The 14,369-nt window shown below is 40.6% G+C and overlaps 1 protein-coding gene across 1 annotated transcript in view; it reads right to left on the bottom strand.

The window, feature by feature from the left end:
- Nucleotides 1-12,637, bottom strand: part of klu (klumpfuss) — a 30,332-nt gene extending 17,695 nt beyond the window's left edge. Inside the window, exon 1 of the mRNA XM_017165128.3 lies at nt 11,813-12,637. The gene's annotated coding sequence lies outside the window, so the exon portion shown is untranslated. The remainder of the gene's footprint in view (nt 1-11,812) is intronic.
- Between the last annotated feature and the right edge of the window lie 1,732 nt (nt 12,638-14,369).

The raw sequence follows: 14,369 nt of genomic DNA, 5'->3' as shown, positions 1-14,369 counted from the left end.
AGATTTCATTTTTTTTCGGCTGCCTACAACTTAATCAAAAACTAATTGCATTTGCATAGAGATGCAGGAGTTGCTACAGTAGATGTTGCTGCTGCTGCTGCGTAGGCATCGCCACGGATGTGGTTTTCAACGCTTGGCTGTGTCAACTTTCAATCAAAGTCAACAAAAAAGCACAAAAAAAAAGTAGAAGGCAACTGTGGTTTACTTTAACCAAGCCCAAGACTCGCCAAGTTGCAAGTTGCTTCCTGGCAGCAACCGCAACTTCTGCTAGCGGGTGCTGGCCATCTCTCAGGTGGTCAGTTTTGGATTTACTCAACCGTGGGAGCCCCGGTGTAAAGAGTAAATTAAAAACACACACACATAAAGAGGCAGTGTGAGGTGTATCCCTCGGATACTTGGATACTGGAGATACCTGCGCATTCTAATTTATATGGCGGACGCCCGCGCAGGCTACGCATTTTCAGCTCTTTCTGCATTTCTGCACGAAAGCCAGAGGCCAGGACGGGATTGCTGGGACTGCGACTGCGACTGATGGATCACCGTAGATAAGCGAATCTCGCAGATAATCGCATCACTCACTGGGAGTCGCTCTTTCGGAGCCAGCCTCTCCACTGGCAGGTTGCAGTCTGCACCGTCTGCAGTCTGGAGAGACATGCAATAATTTTCAAACAGCAGACACGGCAGCAGAAACCTCCAGCGACTCCAGACTCCGTCGAGATGATGATGCATGACAGTGACAGTGCGTTGTTGCTGTTGCTGCTGATGTTGCTGCTGCTGCTGCTGCTGTTGTTGCATGACATTAAGCATGTTGCAAACAGACGCTGCCTCGCCAAACTGACAATGAGTCCTGCTGCAGCGAATTGTGGGTGCCTCGGAAATTAGCCGCAATACAGGGGATTGGGGAAAGAGGCAAGGAAACAAGTACACAGAAAGAAAACTTAATTTTGAGACAGAAAACCTTAAAAAATATATATTAAATACCATTAAAGATCACAATTTGTATGAAATATTCATCTAAAAAGCAAAGCAAAATCTTCTTTAAGTGTGGTTTTTTAATATTATAAAATATTCTCTTTAGTTATACAAATTTTCCTATTAATACCCATTAGTCCCTTTTTTTTCTCTGCACCTTAAAACTTATTTTCATGCTTCATCTGCAACTGCATTCGGAGAGAGGCAACTTTTAGTTAAAAGCTGGGAAAAAAAAATAAAATCTTTACAAGCGCAACGAAAGCTGAAATGAATTACAACTCCTACGGCATTCTCCGGCTTTGTTTAGAGCAAAAAAAAATCAATTAAAATTCATAGCTTTTATGCACTCCACGATCGAACTTCCCCATTCGATTTCTGTTATTTATTTATTTTTATATTTTTTCGGGAACGGACTGCAGCTGCTGCCTGAAAATGAAGCTGGCGCCAGTCGAGTTCAGCTGATAAAAATCACGCCGATGCAGCATCAACACACAGACACACACAGCCTGGCCAAGATTTTCTCTCTCCTCCACTACCTGTGTGTATATTTCGGTGGGGGGGAAGCGGCAGAGGAGGGCTTTATGTCTAGCCACCGACGCAGTTGCAGGGGCAACGTCAACGGGGCCTCATCATTATCATCATTAAAATGTCAGTTAATAATTTCTACCTACCTCAAACCCATCTTTTCCCCCCTGAGAGTGGATCCCCCCCTTAAAGCATTTTCGAGTGGTTTACAACGTTCGAGGGCCGCGTCGATTTCTGCTGTTTTTCTTGGCTACCTGGTCGAGTGTGGAGTGCGTCGGTGTCTGTGGGTGGCCCACATCCCCGACCACGACCCCAAGAAACCATTTAAGGTGACCTCATTTTTGGGGTCTTAAAGAAGATGAGCATATATCCTGTCAAAATGTGGCAAAATAATTATATTTGTTTAAAAAATATTTAAGGAAAATTCAGTTAGAAAGGAATTTATATCATTTTGACTGACGAAACTTTCATAAAATTCTCAATTTAAACCTTTTTTAGTTTATCTCTGTATTCAAGTTACTCATTTCCGATAGTTACTATCGATAATACAGTCATGGCAACGATTTCAGCGATATACATCTAGCACATCCCTAATCCTGTCCCACTCAGCCATCAAGTTCGTTGCTTGAGTCTTTTGTTTTTGCAGGGAAATGTGAAAAATGCTCAAATTGCAGTGGGCAATATCAACAATAAGCAGTCAGGCTACTGCTGCCGCTGCTGCTACTGATGTTGCTGTTGCAAGTTGCTGTTGCACCTGCAGACAATTGCTAATAATTATTTATGCGGCCCAGGGGCTAGAGAAGTGCGGCGAAGCTGCCACTTGGCATTGGCTACTGTGGCACTCCTCCCTCTTAATTTTTTTTCGTAGCCCCCCCTTTTGCCGGCTCATCAGGCAGTTAATGACCAGTCGACGTGGTCATCGCCATTCCCTGGCAAATCCATAATTATGCTCACCGATATACTCACTTGGAGCGTTGGCATTTTTCCTCCATTGGAGTTTTCCTTTTTTTTTTCTTTGCAGTGGGTGGAGTTACGCCTTCCCCCCTGCCTTGTTTCAACTCTCTTCCCCTCTCTTGGCTATTTTTAATTTAATAATATTTTGTTACTTTATAGGCCGAAGCGACAAGCTTGTTTACAAGCTCCAAACATGCAACAACTTTAATAGTTGTTCGTTGGCCAAACAGCGAAACAAATGCAAGGAAATCAAGAGAGACGTTCCAGCGATGGAAGGAGACAGTAATAGAAGAGGGGGAGTGCCAGAGAGAAGGGGGAGAAGAGCTGGCATGCACCGAAACAAATTTTGACAAATTATTTTAATATAGAAAATATAAATAACAATTTGAAAGGTACTTTAATGTTGATCTTTGAAACTTAAGTAATTCAAAAAATCTATTTAAATTGCTTTATATATTTGAATCTAGAATTTTTATATAGCAAGAATATTGTAAACATTTAAATTGTATTATAAATTTAAGTAAACCTTTAAAATATATTATTGTATATTTTTTTCAAATGTCTTTTCTCCCTGTGTGTCTTACAATGCGGTCGTAAGTTGTGGCATTTTGCGCACTTCCTGTCGCCTGTCGGACAAAGTTTCTTCGGCTTCTTCTGGCACCCTCGTTATCCTTTTGCTCTTGCCGCTCCGCCACAGAGCTTTCATATCCTTCTCCAGCTCCTTGCCAGTCAGTTAGGCAGTTAGCTCCCTCGCTTTTGAAAAGTTTTTTGCCACACGCACGCATTGCAGTTGTTTTGCATAACGCCTTAAACTGCGGCAAGTATGGCACCCTCCGCTGCGCTCTAGTTTTCTCCACCATTTGCGATTTTCCATTTTCCATTTCCATTTCACTTTTGCCCCGAGTAATCCACACAGAGACACACATTCAGCTTGTTCGTTCGCCTTTGCATGCGATTAGTTTGGTAATTTGATTGCGCCAGTGTGTCGCTGTTGTATCTGTATCTCTCGGATACTTGCCAGTTAAGTTGTTAAACTTTGTCCTTGTGCCGGCTTGCGTGCCGGCTAATTGAAAGGATTTGTGGGATACGTTAGCCCATGACTGGCTGAACAGTGGGTAACAGCAGAAGGGGTGTGCAGTCGAAGGCATTTCCTGCTTAGAGGCATTTTCCTTGGGGCCTGGGAAAACGGGGATCGACTGCAATTAGTCGACTGGAAGAAAGGGAAAATCTGCAGCATCATCTAATCTAATCAAAGGGAACTGGCTGCCTTGCGTAATAACTTCCGTTTCTGGCTTCAATTAAATCAATAACTGGCTAATCAGTCTTGGTTCTTTTCGGAGAGAGGGAGAGGGAGGCCGGAGCCCGATTTCATGGAGTTTATAGTTGCATATCCGTTTTGGGCAACGAAATCACGATCATCATCATTGTCATCGTGCCAGCGGACCTCATCCCATCCTTTGCCAAGTCATTATCCAAAGGCAAAGTCAAAGTCTTTCCCCCTCGTTCGTTCTTTTTGGACCAGTTTGACAGGTGTTTTCTTGCCGCTGACTGAAGCCCGATTCTATGCGACGTCTGCGCCTCCTCCTCGTCGGCGCTGTTTATTTGTTTTGTTTAACCGTCGGTTTTTTGGCCCGGCTCTTTCAGAGGGGTTCGGTTTGAGCCGGGGTTTCGGGTCGTGTGGCGTCGCCTGAATGTTTTGAATGCAAGCGGTTCTACTCGTATTTTAAATACGCTCTGACATCAGAGCCCCAGCTTCAGCTTCAGCTTTGACTTTAGCTCTCCAGCCTTAGCTTCAGTTCCATCTCCATTTCCATCTCGCGCCACCGCCACCGCCAGTCTCTGTGTCTTCTCCTTTTCTTCGTCTGCTTTAATTATAATTTATCTGACTTGTGCCTTAGTCGGCATCGACGACATCCAGCGTGAGCGTATCTCAAAGTTTTTGACTTTTATCTGCTGCTGAATTGATGAGTATATAATAAGACTTTATTGGTCGAAAAGCGGCTTTCAGGAATTTCCTTCAGTCAAGTGGAATGGGAATGGGAATGGGAATGGCACTGCCAATGCCTGTCGCCTGTCGTGGGTGTCGTTTCTCCTCCAGGTCCCAGTCCTTTTCGGTGAGCGTGAGAAAAAAGAATTCTGCGGCGCTGCCCTTCTTCAATTCCTTGTGGTTTCTCTGGCCAATGCATTTCTCTTGTTGTTGCAAATTCATCGAAGAAACCCAAACAGAAGAAGTAAAACCAAAGGAACGCTCGTATGCCTTGGAATTTTGAGACTTCAGCTCTTTTGGTATTTCTCCTCTTTTTTTTTTTTTTGTATTTCGTATAAATTGCAAGCGGAAATCAGGCAAGCGACTCAACAGGCTTCCCTTTTCCTGTGGTCAAGTTGCTTAAAAATTCACCAGACACCCGTAGTGAGGGGGAATTTTAGAGCATAAATACTACTAGTATAGTCCAGCTTAAGCACACACGTGCCAGCAAAAAATATACAGAAGAAGAAAACAAAAACTAGAGAAAAACCAATAACAAATAAACAAACAAGAAACACATTTGTTAGACGAAAGCCGCTGGAAATATGCATAAACATAATAATAACAAGTAATTTACATATTCATCTATCCAACAGCGGATTGAAGCCTAAAACCATAAGTCAGGCATTGAGACCCAATGCTCTCAACTTGTTCGATACTTTAAATTTGTAGAAAGGCGAAAAAAAAACTGTAAAAATAAATATAATCGCGCGACAAATTTATGATTAGTTGGGTGTTAGACTCGATACCAAGTCGATGTGGTTAGTGGCCACTCCCCCTGCATTTTTTCCACCTGCCCGGCTTCATTGTAAATGTCATCGATCGGTTTTCATTGTGCTCGAAAAGCGGAGAGAAAAATCGTTTTGAAAAAATGCTTTGGCGACATTTCTTCCATGTTTTTTTTCTAGGCTTTTTTTTTCTTCTTTCCTTTCTGAGGGGCGTTTGGGAGGTGGCAACAACAAAGCGGCTTACACTTTGTTTACAATGTTGCCTGGCTATTTTACAGATATTTCTTCTCCCCCTCACCCGGCTGCTGCGTCAATATTGATCCATAAATAACAGAGATCCCCAAGCCAAAGCCGAAAACTAAAAAAACCGAAAGCCGAAAACTGAAAAGCCAGACAAGCGGCCACGTTAGACGGTCAAGTCGGCGAAGAAGATCTGGCGAAGCGGTCACGTCTCAAGTGAAAATGGTTTTTAAGTGGGCAATGCCTAGTGAAAATTAAACTGTCCCCTGGGCACGTCAACGCCATCATCATCCCAAGTCCGGCCAAAAAGCGAGCTGAGATACGTTTGGGTTTGGCTGAACGCGAAGAAGACAGCGCGACAACTTCTTTAGGCCCTTGGTCCAGGGATCAGCTAAGACAAAGCAGGAGAGTCAGTGATGCTAAAGGAAAATATGACACCTAACAATACCCTTTAATAGGTCACTAAAGAAATTTTTAATTTAATAAAGATTATAAAGTCTAAATATATAATTTTGCAACCTTGACTTAAGCCAATATCTATTTAATATATGCATCTTTATTGCTTAATAAATGTACTAAACACCTGGCCATAAATAAATGTTTATTTATTAAAGAAGTCAAATTTGTTTTTTTCCATTGTTGCTGAGTTCTGAGAAATCAAAAAATAAAATAATTTATTAAAGTGACTGCCAAATAAGAGTTCTTTATTAACAAAATGTATATGTGGTGGGGGCGTTAGAAGATTTTGGAAGAGTTTATATATAAACAGGTTATTTTTGATCAACACAAAGACAAAGAGTTGAAACAATTGAGTGATCTTAATACCTTTTTTGATGATGAAATAATTTTCTATTATTTAAGAGAGATTTAAAAAATCTATAAATAATAAGAAATACCTTAAACTCTTTTTATATTAAAAGGTATCATCCCAGAAAAAGAAGATAACACAAAAACCGAAAAACCAAAAGTGTCAACTCTAATTGCCTTTTGCTTGGACAGCGATGGGCTCTGGTCTCTGATCTCCAGTCTCCAGTCTCCCGTATCCAGCTTCAGTCTCTCTGGACCCTTTCTCGCTTTCCGCGAGAGACGCCGCGAAGAGAGTCTGCGGAGAATGCCCAACCATATAACCCCCTATGCCTTCAAAGTCGGGGTCTTTTGGTCGTCAAATATTTGAGGTTGACTTTGGCTTGCGCTTGCGCAAATACTAATAAAATTTCGGTTAATTTTTTTAACTCGACACGCACACACACACACACTAACACACACTCAACGAGCACATATATTTTTATTTATTTGCTGTTGCTGTTGTCGTGCACTTGACTGTAATGGATTTGTTGGCATGAAGATATTTCTTTATTATTATTATTCGTTTTGTCGGATGTCGTCCGACGACTGTCGCTTACTTAAAACAATTTTCGGCGGAGGGACTTTCCTTCGCCGAGAGAAATGACAAACAGCCGAGCGGGGGATTACATAAATTAGGCACTCGCCGGCAATTCGAAATTAAAGTGCAATTCATATTCGGAGATACCACACTCAGTGGGGATTTATGGTGACCATTAGCTTTTCGGGGGTGGTGGTCGTCCCGCTGCGGTTCCAATACATATCTGGAAATCCGGCACAAGTGGAGCTCGTAAACAAACATTACAATTAAGTTTTATGCGACAGACATTTGCGCTTATAAACTCGGCGAAAATATTGGTTGGACTAAAAGCCAGTTGCGGATTTTCGCAGGAGAGGATGAGGAGGAGGAGGTACAGGTTTTCAACAGCTACAGGTTTTCCACTTTATGAGTGTTGGACTAATCAAAAAGAAAAAAAAAAGGAAAAAAGAAACAGCGACAACAATCAAAAAATCTTGCGGTGGGTCTCGTCGTGACTCAGATGCGTTGTAATCAGGCTAGGCGACTTTATGCAACGCCCGTAAATTTCCTAACCCGATCCACCCACCCACCACTGACCACTCGAGAGGCCTTATCACCAGAGACCCCTCTCTTATCACCAAACCACCCGATCCGAACAACTCCCACTCGAAGTGGGCGGCGGCGGCGGCGGCGGTGGGCAGCTGTCCAGTAAATAGAATTGTTTTTTTCGCCGCGAGAAATTCATGAATTGCGACTCGAGCAGTGACGTAAATCGAAGGACAGATAGGCCAGATCGTATATAGTGTATATACGGTTTCCCGCTGATGATAACACACACCCGACCATGTGCGGTGGGTGGCCGCAATCGCAATCGAGCAATCTCCGCTCACGATTTTATTCTAACTTTGTTTTCGTCTCTATTTTCTATTTCCCCCAGCGGGCAGCACTCGGCATTTATTTATATGTGCGTTTAATGCTCATTCAATCCGTAATCAGCGATCTATGTAGTCCAATGACGTTAATTGAAACTACTCGAGATTAAAAGTTGTTTTCAAGTACGTGCTGCGGCCGCCTCGCCAATGGCCCCCACCGACACTAAAATTTGGTTCATTGAGGATTGACTTGTGTGTGGTTCCCTGCTGATATGCCAAAAAAAAAGTGGCAAAGAATTAAAATAAAAATAAAATAAATATATATTTAACAATGACCACAGTGGCGGTGGTGGTGGGAACTGTGCTATCTTAAGTAAACCTCAGACTGAAATGGTTGCTGATAAACTCGTGTTTAGTCTGGGAAAATGAAACCACAAGAAGTCAATTGGGTTTAAGTTTTAAGATATGAAAATTGTAAGGAGTTAGGTTAATATTTAGGATATATTTTCTTTACATTTATTTGTTTCTTATCTTATTTCAAATGGATATTAATAGTATCATATCTTTTCTAGATTTTAATAAATTTTTACTATTAAAACTTTAAAGGATTGCCTGTGTCTCCTAAGTCCCTCTAAAAATCCCAATTTAATTAGAGAAATTAAGACAAAGTCTGAATTAGATCAGTTCGCTGGAAATAACTCTGATTCTATGTGGGACAAAATGGCCCATCTCTTCCCCTGCTAATTGAAGGGGTGTGATCCGGCGGAATGGATCACTGGCGATCCTCCTCCTCCGCCAAGCGGAGGCTCTAATGAAAAACAAAACGTTTATCAAATGCATGATAACAACGCATGTCCAGGGCCGATCCGATCCGATTCGATCGGGGGCCCTATCAGATGTCGGGAAGATCGCCACTTTGGTCCGACCGAAAGGTGTTAAACTCTTGCCAACTGCGGCAGACATGGCAGGCACAGTCTTTGTTTTATTGTTTAACGCATTCCAATTAACATCTCCAATGATCTGTCTGATTGTGTGTCTCTCTTAACGCACACGTGATGATTGAATTTTAATTTTAGCTTGGCAACTCTGGGCCAAAAAGCTTTAACCCTTGAAAATGAACACCTTCGCCGCCTCCATCCATTTTACATTTTTCTTTTTTATATTTTTTTTTTCTGAACCGGGCACGACTAATCCAAATCAAATGGCTTCTCCAAATCAATTCGTTTTCAATCGTTTAAAGTTAATTAACGCGCCAGAATTTTATTTCACTTTACACATTCCTCTTTCACTTCTACAGTCGCTGCTTCTCCTACTCCACCTTCGCCTTTTGTTCATTTACACGCTTTTGTTTTGCTGTAAATTTATTTTATGTTTTTACCTTTTTAAACTTTTGTTTTCCTTTTTTTTTAACCCGCGTATTGTGTGCATTTTTGTTGCTGCTTATTTCGCCCAACGTCTCAATTTCAATGCGCGCTCTTTTGTTGTTCTTGCCATTTGGTTTGTATTAAAATTGTTAATTTAAGGCTGTGTCAGAAATAAATTAACCAATGAACCAGGGACCTTAGCACAACCCACTGAAAGGGGGCAGGAAGAGGAGGGAGATACACTAAGAAAATTACAAACTAAAAGAGGTTTGGTAGCAAAGGAGATAGAGTTTTCAAAATTTTAAAAATATTTTACTAAGAAGAAAATATTTAAAAATAAGTTTTCGAATCATTCTTTATTCTATTAAATTTTAAATAAAAATAAATATATAATATTCCTATATTTTTATTGATTTAATGATCAAAAAAGAACTTGAATTGTTTTTTTGAATTTAATTCTTTAAAATTCTTTTAACTTATAAATACAAATAAGTATTTAATAATAAGCTTATATTATTTTCTCCTAGTGTATAGAAAATAGTGAGAAATGGGGAGCAGAAAGCCGAATGCCGAGTGCTTGTGTTGTGTGTGGAAAATGCAAATTGCAGCTGACTCCGTTCTGTGCGCCTCGAAAAATGGCGTCGTGCGGGTGAGGCTCTCAACCTCGAACCCGAAACCACTGAACACCGCCGCACCACCTGAGTTAAGTGCACCCACCCGCTGCTCTCCCCTACCTCCCCTTTTTAAGGCTGCTTTATATGCCAAAAGCAGTGGGTCCGATCGGCAGACGTCGCCGTTCGTCATATATGGCGCGGTGCGTATAAAGCCCGGGGAATCGGAGGAGCCGAGGAGACCGGAGATGTCGGAGGAAAACTGGGGAAAAATCACTCGCCAGACTCGCGCGACATATTGAGAAATGTGCAATAGCCTAATGCCCATTTATGGCATCACTTTTCATGGCAAGTTGCATTTATCGCCGATCGAATCGGAATCGGAATCGGTTTAGAGCGATCGATCAAACGTTTGGCTTGCGAGACAGCTTGAAAAACAAAAACAGCCTAGAATTTTGATTTCTAGGGTATCTCAAAGACACAGGAGTTTATGCTAATTTTTCAAGTGTCAATAGAAAGAAGGAAAATTATTGAGTTTATTTGCAATTTAAGAAAACACAGGTCTTTAACCAAGGATTACGTGTACTCCGAAAACTGTATTCATTTATCAATAACATGTTTAAATAAATTTTAAGAATCTTGAAGAATTCTCTGTCATAACATGAAGCAATAAGTAAATTAATATTCTAGGAAATAAATTTAAGAAGTTCCTTTCTTGATTCAAAACAATTTTATTAAACATACAGCCTCCTTATTCTTATAATTTACTCCTTGATTTATTACTTGATTTTTGGTTGATTTTAATTTGTATAAATATATTCTGTTGGAATACTTGTACACATCGAACCCACCTTCGACAGCTCTTCTGTCATGCCTTTAAATGGTATAAATTACCAATGAATGACATACGATTTAATTGCCCGGGCTGCTAGTAACTAGTAACTAGCAACTAGCAACTTGCAACTAGCAACTTGCAACCAGCAACTTCTGCTGCATACAGATCAGTTTGCGAGAGATGTTGCCAGTTGCTGGAATTAATTAATATTGCACTTTTGAAGCGCGTGCATACAAATTTGTCAGCTAGTCTGAGGCTCAGGTGTAGACAATTGGCATAGTTCACATACACGGAAACAAATGGGGAAATATTCAAGAATGTTAAGCAGAATTTAATGTATATTTAAGGGGAAAGCTATTTGTAAGGTAGATAGAACCTTTTCAAAAGTAAGAGAGTAGGAAATGTTGCTTGAACATTTCCCAAGAAAATATTGAGATCAACGATCAAACCCACTTATCATATTCATATTTATATCCTTTCAATCCCTTGTTTTTCTCTCTGTACAAGAGCATATGTCTGCTTTTGGCCAGGATGGGCAATTAAAATTGCAAAGAACTGGAAATGGAACTGGGAACTCGAACTGGGGGCTAAGGGTCTATCTAGCTTGCAGGCTCTACTATCGCTGACTCTGGCTTTGGCTTCAGCTTCAGCTTCAGCTTTGGCTTTGGCTTCGGCTTGGCTTGGGTGTTGTGTGCGTCAATTTGCCAGGAGATCGGCGATGTCAAGTCGCACAGCGCCGATTGACGTCAAACTCTGATAGAGAATCGGAATCGGCATCGGAATGGTATACTCAGATGATGCCTCCTCCGGAGGGGGCCTGTGCCTGTTGTGGGCTGATATGAACTCATCATCAGTCCATCATTCATATGTGCAATCGATTGCACAGTCACATCAATAATATATAAAATATATATACTTTCAGATCTGATATTACGCTGAGGCACAAACTGAAAACCGATCGCCAGAGTAACTGGAGCTGTTTGCTTTTGACACATTTTTGGGGTATATTTTTAAACAAAATGCTGACTTTGGCAAGAGTGAGTAATGTCTTTTATAAATGGAATAATTTTGATTTAGAAATGTTGAAAGAATTGTAAATATTTACTCATTAGGAAGAGTAGATATTTGGACACTGATTAAACCTAACAATTTTAAACATAAATCGTTAGTTGTTTTTTAAATCACTAAATTTTAAATCACTAAATTTTATATATATTTCCTCTTGATATCCATGACTTTTCATATTATTTATTTGTGTTTTTTTGGCCACCCAAAAAATTGTGTTTCTTTAGGGAGATCGTTGAAGCCGTCGGCAAACTCACCTTGATTTTTTTTTGGGTATTTATTTGTGAGTGGGAATTATCCAAGCATTATCCAATTTGCGGCAGCCACTATTAGATTATATTTTTTGTAGGCTTTTCTTTAGCTGTGGTGTTTCTCTGTGTAAACTCTAATGGCTAATATTAAAATATCACACTTCTTTTTGCTTTGTTTTGTTTTGTTTTGACGTATTATGTGAGGGTTATGCTGCGCTTGCGTGTGTGCTGCGTGGTTAATTGATATAAATAGGCTTAATTTGTGGTATTACTTTTGTTGTAAGACACTTGAATGGCAACGCACTTTTACACTTGCATATTTCGCATTTGTTGTAATTTATATATTTTGCTGTTTGGCAAGTTTACATTTTCTTTTTTGTTTTGAGAGAGCGTTTAAATGTGGATTATTGTTTCACGCGCGATCAGTTGCCGCATTGTGTTGCATGTTTCTCGGCTCGCGGTCTCGTCGCGTCAACGTGCGAATAACAAATAACGAAAACGAACGAAACGAAACGAAACGAACGAAACGGATTTCCCAAAGCCAACGGCGGTTTTTCCGACGCAGCGTCGTCGTCGGCAGCGCTTCGGGTGGCGGCAGCAGCAACACACACACACACACACACACACACACACAGACGACCAACCACCGCGGAGGTGGAGCGGGCAGAGTGGAGGGAGTGGAGAGTGTAGAGAGCGGAGAGCGAAAGGCACTCGGCACACGCACTTGGCCAAACACCGGAGCTTTGCGTAGAATTAAAGAACTGAAAGACGCGTCTTCGTAGTCGGCGGAAGAAATGCTTTTTGCGGCAGCGCGTGCGGAACGTTAGTGAACCTGAACCGACACTGCCCAGCAAGATACAGATACTGACTTCTGAGTAGAATCCACAGCGGTGCCGCAGCGGCAGCAGCAGCGGATACACCAATACCAGCAAGCCTCGGGCCACACCAACACCGACGCAGGCGGGCCTTGCTTTCGGTGTGTGCGTGAACCAGTCTGGGCCTCTCATTCGCCGGATAAAGTTCAGAGAGAGAGCGAGCTGCCTGCTCAAAGAGAGTGACAGAGCAAGCGAGGCAGCACGTGCAAAAGCCGTTTGTTTTTTTTTTTTCCTTACTCTCTGGTGTTGTTGTTGTTGCTGCTGCAGCTGTGGGAGCTCAACACCCACTCCAGTATCGCTCCCTCTCTCTTTTTGGCCTCTGTAGTTGTTGTTTATGGCTGCGTGGGTTTCTAATTGCTCAAAACTCTCTATGCCAATGAAAAGCACTCGGGCTGCGTTTTCAGCTTTTTTGGTGTTGCTTTGCTCGCTGGCCTGGTCCGCCGGCTGGGGCTCCGAAGAAATAGGCACCTCCCACTTCACGGATTCACACGGATTTACGGACTTACAGATTCACACGACGGCTTTATATAATCGTGACGTTGGGGAAGATGAACCTCTTCAGATTGGGAGATTTGAAGGGGTATCTTTGGGAAAGACTTCACGGAACCATGGCTGATTGAATCCAATCTCTGGCCTTTAAACTTGGTTGTTTTTTGGGTCACTGAACAAAGTTCCTTAATTATTAAAAATATTACCTCCAAGGAAAATTTTAAAATATACCTTTATTTACAATAGAAATATTAAAAAAGGTTTCTTAGATACATCTTCGTCGTTTATTTTTGTTTTTACTACTAAGAAGTACTTATTTTGATTTAAAAACGTATTATTTAATTTAGTTAAGGCTGAAACTTTATTTTTTTCACGTATTTTAGTAATTTTAGACATGAACTGTAACCACCAATAAAACATAAATAAAAATGTACAGAGCAAATTAAAGGAATTAGGAGGAGTATTGCGAGAATTATTTTATTAAATAATCTCGTAGTCAAAACCCTTAGAAATAATAAATAAAATGGGAAACCTTCCCAAATATCCCAAAATCTTTGTCATTAAAACTAAATATTATTTCAATCAATATTACCGATTTCCTTTATGCACGCTAAATAAACACATATTTATTATGAAGTTATACTCTTCAGATACTTACAAGTAAAATTACCCCGATAGCTTTGTGTAGTAACTGAAGAATTCACAAGCTAATATTTTCTTAATTTTACCCATCATTCCATGAGATAACATTATAATATCCCAAAAACATGGTTTAATTATTTCAAAGATTTACATTTAAATAGACACTTGCTTTGGTCAATATTTGCATACAAATATTCAATATTAAACTACATTATTCTTATTAAAATATATATTTAACATATAAAACGCAAAAGAATCTAAGGCATTTCGTTGATAAAATCCTCTTTTCCTTAATAAAATCTTTTCATTTATAAGCTGCACATAAAATAAACACAAATATAATTTCTCATTTGTATCTGTTAGATGCAATTATTGATTCATTCATTTATTTTCCTCAGAAAACCAAAACTAAACCATAAGAAAATCTCAGACGGCTGTAACTGCGGATAAAATCACCGGATAAAATGCGAAGGCGCTCTCTCTCTCTCTCTCACCTACACCTTACACAGATACACGCTCTCGTTCTCAGTATCTCTGCGCTCTCGTGAGAAATGCCG

Source organism: Drosophila kikkawai, chromosome 3L (genome assembly GCF_030179895.1).
Source record: "Drosophila kikkawai strain 14028-0561.14 chromosome 3L, DkikHiC1v2, whole genome shotgun sequence".
Taxonomy (NCBI): Eukaryota; Metazoa; Arthropoda; class Insecta; order Diptera; family Drosophilidae; genus Drosophila; species Drosophila kikkawai.
This window is presented reverse-complemented; position numbering and strand designations above follow the sequence as displayed.